The sequence below is a fragment of the Rhinoderma darwinii genome, chromosome 3 (genome assembly GCF_050947455.1).
Source record: "Rhinoderma darwinii isolate aRhiDar2 chromosome 3, aRhiDar2.hap1, whole genome shotgun sequence".
Classification (NCBI taxonomy): Eukaryota; Metazoa; Chordata; class Amphibia; order Anura; family Rhinodermatidae; genus Rhinoderma; species Rhinoderma darwinii.
The window spans coordinates 83455163-83462165 of record NC_134689.1 but is presented as its reverse complement, the minus strand read 5'-3'; the positions used below and the strand labels follow the sequence as shown (position 1 = coordinate 83462165).

The window sequence follows — 7003 nt, the reverse complement described above, 5'->3', positions numbered from 1 at the left end:
TGGACACATTACTGTTTGGAAATGATAATAAATATATAAGTGCTTTAGTGCATCTCATACCCTCATGTCCATTATGACTGAGCTGCTAAATTGTAATACATTCAAGGCTTGGAATGTGGAGAAGAACAATGTGTTGATGTATTGCTTAAGGTTTCTGAGAATTGTATTAGGTTTAAGTAATTTGTCTAATTGGCCTTTAAGGGTTAATAAAGTTAGAAACTCTTCAATGTAGGATAAAGTTTTTGTGTATATATATATATATATATAGATAGATGATAGATAGATAGATAGATAGATAGATAGATAGATAGATAGATAGATAGATAGATAGATAGATAGATAGATAGATAGATAGATAGACAGATAGATAGATAGATAGATAGATAGATAGATAGATAGATAGATAGATAGATAGATAGATAGATAGATAGATAGATAGATAGATATTAGATAGATGATAGATAGATAGATAGATAGATAGATAGATAGATAGATAGATAGATAGATAGATAGATAGATAGACAGATAGATAGATAGATAGATATTAGATAGATAGATAGATAGATAGATAGATAGATAGATAGATAGATAGATAGATAGATAGATAGACAGATAGATAGACAGATAGATAGATAGATAGATAGATAGATAGATAGATAGATAGATAGATAGATAGATAGATAGATAGATAGATAGACATGAGATAGATAGATAGATAGATAGATAGATAGATAGATAGATAGATAGATAGATAGATAGATAGATAGATAGATAGACATGAGATAGATAGATAGATAGATAGATAGATAGATAGATAGATAGATAGATAGATAGATAGATAGATAGATAGATAGATAGATAGATAGATAGATATTAGATAGATGATAGATAGATAGATAGATAGATAGATAGATAGATAGATAGATAGATAGACAGATAGATAGATATTAGATAGATAGATAGATAGATAGACAGATAGATAGATAGATAGATAGATAGATAGATAGATAGATAGATAGATAGATAGATAGATAGATAGATAGATAGATAGATATGAGATAGATAGATAGATAGATAGATAGATAGATAGATAGATAGATAGATAGATAGATATGAGATAGATAGATAGATAGATAGATAGATAGATAGATAGATAGATAGATAGATAGATAGATAGATAGATATAGATAGATATATATACACATTTGAAAAAGTAGTAAAACTCCCATGTATTAATTCATTAGGACAACAACCCAATGACAGCCAGTTTAACTGTATAACACTTTGCTGCAGGTAGGATAAAATAATCAATAGATAATGACAAGTTGATGCTGTTAAAAACAAATCGATTCTGTTTACAGTTGTAAAAATTCTGTTAACTAAGATGTTATTGATTGAGGCAAACAGTTCCTACAATCCACCCAAACAAATGAAATATTTTGGTTTTTCGGTTTTCTTTCAGCGTTCTATTTAGAGCTTAACTGTAATCCCTATTAAATGTGCATTCTTTTAGTACAATCTAAGAATAAATCATACAGTTTCAATGTCATTGTATTTACAATACTTCAGAAGAAAAAAAATGCGGAAATGTTTGGAGGACCCAGAAGTTTCTTCCCAACTTTTGTTGCTATGCCTGACTGTAGTGATAGTCAATGGCTGCTTTATAGTTTAATGTTCTTTCTTGGTTTCATACTTTACACTTTAACTTGGCTAAATCTTATTGATAAATCTATTTAAGAATAAATGTAATAAGGCTTCGTTCACATCTGCGTCGGGACTCCGTTCAGGCTTTCCGTCGGACCTTTGCATCAGGGCAACCCATGAACGGAATCCAAACTGAAACAAATGGAAAACATAGGATTCCGTTTGCATCACCACTGATTTTAATGGTGATGGATCCAGTGCAAATAGTTTCTGTTTGTCACCGTTGTGTAAGGGTTCCGTTATTTTGACGGAATCAATACCATACTGTGCTATTTATTCCGTCAAAAAAACGGAACCCTTACACAGCGGTGACAAACAGAAACTATTTGCACCGGATCCGTCACCATTGAAATCAATGGTGATGCAATCGGAAACCTATGGTTTCGTTTGTTTCAGTTTGGATTCCGTTCACGGGTTCCCCTGACGGAAAGGTCCAATGGAAAGCCTGACCGGAGTCCCGACGCAAATGTGAATGAAGCCTAAAACAGAATCACAATATCTTGCTTTGCTTGTCGTAATTAAACATTTTATTATACAGACTCCTATTTGGGAAGGGAGCTAGCATAAAGTCACTGCTACTCTGAAGTGAATGAATTATGGCCAATTGTAGATATGTTCAAGGCTCTTTGATTTGATGGTGTATGAAATATAAAATTCTGATACTTTACATTAGAAGGAAAGTATTCATGAGAATATTCTCTGCTTTGAAGATGTTTTTCCTGTTGGTGCTTTTGTAAGACAGCAAAGATATAGTGAGCTGAACTTTGCAACTATGTATAAGGCCCTGGCTATCACATGGTAAAACATGAAGGGTGTTTCTTATTCCGCTATTTTTGCATAATATTTTTACAGCTGTAACATTGCAGGTTTTTTTTTGTAGCCCAGGAGATATTTATTTATGCTTTATTTTTTTTACTGGAAACCAATTTAAATACATGTAATAAATCTTTGTGGCATTTTTTTTAAAATTGATGTTGTGTTAGATGGCTTGTGTTTGGTCTCCTTGATCCACCAGTATACTGTAGGTTGTTATGAAAAAATGTTTTTTGTTGAAATAATATTTGCTCTATTGGTAAAATATGTCCACTATAGTTTATTAAGGCATTACATACTTTATATTTTATGATGTGTCGATTTCGGACAACTGCATCTTAGATGTGTTTACCCCATATAGAAAAATACATTAGGGGTTAGTTGATGTACCTAATGAATTCAAGATCAGATCTACTTTCTGCTAGTGTACTTCAGTATAGCTCTGTGAAGTCTTTTAAAATGTAATAACATGACTCTCGACTCTATGGGGTATGTAGGGAATCACCATATTCTTTATATATGAAATATGTTATGTGATGTTATAACTAAATATGTCTGTAAACAGAAAATGCTTATGCATATGCAGATTTGTGAAACTTTGGCAGTGCGATATGTCTAATTTCTTTTATTAGAGATGTGCCTTCCTTAACTTATCTTTAAACACAACATATCCAGAGATGTTCCACGCGATATGTTAAAAAAACCTTTTAAAAAAACATATTCCTCTGACGGACGCCATCCATCACCTATAGACTCGCATGTTAAAAAAAACATAGACGTATGCTATTTGTTGGCCATCCGCTGCCCATAGACTCCTATGTAACAAAACCTGTATGTTAACGTTTTGGTTTTTTTCTGCTGGATGGTGTTTTGAATTGGTATTATGATAAATTGTATAACTTCAAGAAAATGTAAAGATGAACACATCTGTATGTCTTTATTCCTTATATTATGAGTATCAGTATTATTGTAATTATAGTTTTGTGCTGCTAGCAAAAAAGTGTTTTACTTTCTGAACCATGCACGCGCACCACACATTGTTTTGTATAGGTAACATACCTCTTGAGAACTACTTACAGTCTTATTATGTGTGAGCTCCCATTTCAAGAATGCCATAACTTTAGCATGATACGTTTAAAAAAAAAAAACACCACTGACACCAAAAGGACACCTGAGGATAGGCCATCAATGTTTAGTGACTGGACAACCCCTTAAAGCCTACGATGTAGCAGGCTTAGAGGGCCCATAAGACAGTGTCACAGATTGTGTGATGCTGTCTGCTGGGCCCTGTATCTAAGCCAATCACATGGTAGGCTTAGATACAGGGCCCATGTGTGATCCTGTCTTATGGGCCCTGTATATAAGCCTACCACACGGTAGGCATATATACAGGGCCCCAGCAGACCGTAATCTTATACTGTATAAGATTACTGACTGCTGGGGCCCTGTATCTAAGCATCTTACATAACCACATGGTAAACTTAGATACAGGGCCCATATGTTATACTGTCTGTTGGACCCTGTGTCTAAGCCTACCACGTGGTAGGCTTAGCTACAAGGCTCCAGTAGACAGTAATCTTATACTGTAAAAGATTACTGTCTGCTGGACCCTGTATCTAAGCCTACCTTGTGGTAGGCTTAGATACAGGGTCCAACAGACAGTATCATTCATGGGCCCTGTATCTAAGCCTACCACATGTGTTACTAATCGTTTTTTTATGTTTGTGTTTTTTTACATATTCGGTCGTTGGACTACGTTGGATTCGAGGACTACTTCGATGACGGCTTTTTTGATTATCAATAAAATGGTTAATGAGGGTTGTGTGTTTTTTTTTTATTTGAATAAAATATTTTTTCTATGTCTGTGTTTTTTTAAACTTTCTTACTACCGTCTTAGTAATAGCCGCCAGCTGATTGACAGCATCCTTTACTAAGGCAGGGCTTAGTGTTACCTGTTGCAGAGGCTAACACTAACCCCCATTGTTACCCTGGTACCCACAGCCACCAGGGGTGCCGGGAAGAGCCGGGTACGATCCAGTACTTGACCATCTGTAGTGATGGTCGGATACTGGGGCGGCCGCGGGCTGGTATCAGGCTGGGAAAGGCTATAAAAATGCCCCCCCCCCCCTCGTAATGCTAGCCTGCTGCTGCTTTATTGTGTCTGGCTGGTTATGAAAAACCCACGTCATTTAAAAAAAAATACAAAAAATTGGAAAGAACGATGTGGGGCCCCCTCCAATTTTCATAACAAGCCAGATACAGCACAACAGCAGCAGCCTAGCATTAGCAGGGTGGGAAGGGACTAATACTACCAGCCTGCGGCCGCCCCAGTGCCTGACCATCACTACAGATGGTCATGCACTGGTTCGTACCCAGCTCTTCCCAGTACCCCTGGTGGCAGTCGGTACCGGAATAATAATGGGGGTTAGTGTTATTCTCTGTACCGGCATAACATTAAGACCCGCCTTAGTAATGGACACTGTCAATCAGCCAGCAGCTATTACTAAGGTGGTAATAATAAAGTTTTAAAAAAAATACAATAAAAGGACATAGAAAAAATATTTTATTGAAATAAAAATACCCACACAACCCTCATTAACCATTTTATTGAGAATAAAAAAAACGCTGTCATTGAAGTAATCCTCGAATCTGACGTAATCCAATGACCAAACCTGTAAAAAAATACAAACACACAAAAATAATTAGTAACACATAAAGAAGCAAAATAATTATTATTCTTACCTTTCCTGGGTCCAGCGCTGGAGACGCAATATCAGCGAACTGGGCCCTATATCTAATGCAATCATGTGTGATACTGTCTGCTGAGCCACTGTATCTAATCCTATCCATAGTTTTTGGGGTCAGAGTGCTATAGATATGCTGTCTCCCATACACACACACACACACATTTTCTTGGGGGGGGGGGGGACGACATATGTATTAAGGCTATTCCCCATGACATTTTAAGACCTAAGTGACGCCCCTGGCTGCTAGTGCTGCATTGTTAGGTCACTTAGGAGACCCAGCGATGCAACTGAAAGCTGCGGGCTGTCGGCCATGAGAAGTTTGCTGGGGGGGGGCAATAAGAACTTTTGCATCGAGGACCATGAGCCTTTAGATATGTCCCTGTATCTAACCTTTAGACAAACTTAGACCAGGCAGTCAGAAGATGTGCCACATTTATCACAATGGTGCACGCTGTATGATAAATTTTGTGCATCTATCTAGACTTGCTAGACACTTTTCTCCTCCTTACACCACCTCTTGTTTGACGTAGTTTATGCCAGTTTTTTGTGCCAAAATTTTGGTGTATGTCAATGCATTTTAAGCCTCTTTTCAAGAAGCCACACCTTCTTCATTTTTGAAAGTGTATAGTGAGGCACAAACATCTGTTCTTTTCAGCACAAATCAATAATCTGCAGCATGCCTATTATGTTGTGTATTTAGCACAGATTTTTACAGTGGATTTTGTTATGTTTTCATTCAAGGCATATTAATATTTTATCAATTTAGGCTTTGTTCACATCTGCGTCAGGGCTCCGTTCAGACATTCCGTCGAAACTTTCTGTCAGTGGAACCCATGAACGGAACCCTGACTGAAACAAACAGAAGCAATACCTTAGTCGACTACGATATTGCTTCCGTCAAAACGACGGAACCCTTGCACAACGGAGACAAACGGAAACCATTTGCACTGTATCCGTCACCATTGAAAGCAATGGTAATGCAAACGGAAACCTATGGTTTCCATTTGTTTTAGTTTGTATTCTGTTCATGAGTTCCCCCTGACGGAAAGCTCAGACGCAACGCCTGAATGGAGCTCTGACGCAAATGTGAACGAAGCCTAATACATACACAAGTTGGACATAGACTATTACACTGTTGTCATCATTATCATCATGTTCCTTATTTATTGAGTTAACATGAGTGCTACATTTGACTTTTGGCAGTGATTATTCTTCTCAGTGAGTCTCAATAACAAGAATCCTTTTTCATCGGTTACTGTTCAGATCAGGTAATCCTGTATAGAAAATTCTCTCCAGAAAATGTCATCAAATGGAATAGACCATGAAAAAATAATTGCACTATGCTTGGAGTTGCGGATAGGCTCAGGCCACTAGCATTCCACATGTATAGTGGTATCCGACACATTTCGGCAAACAAAATGGTTTCCTTCATCAGGGATCCCTGATGAAGGAAACCATTTTATTTTCCGAAACAGGTCATATGCTGGATGCTATGTCCTATGTTGGACACTATAACTTTGCTTTATGACGTCATGAAGCAAAGCCTCACTACCACTATACATGTGGAATGCTACCAGCTGAAGCGTATGCACTACTCCAAGTACAGTGCAATTATTTTTTAATAGTCTATTCGACACTTTCTGGATAGAAATCTCCATACAGGATCACCTGCTCTGAACGCAACTGATGGGAAAGAATTCTAGTTATTGAGATTTACTCACAAGCGGACAGGACACAAT

The 7003-nt window shown here is 37.0% G+C and overlaps 1 protein-coding gene across 8 annotated transcripts in view; it reads left to right on the top strand.

Moving 5' to 3' along the window:
- TENM2 (teneurin transmembrane protein 2) overlaps positions 1-7003 on the top strand; it is a 2339501-nt gene that overhangs the window by 1355 nt on the left and 2331143 nt on the right. The window lies entirely within an intron of this gene.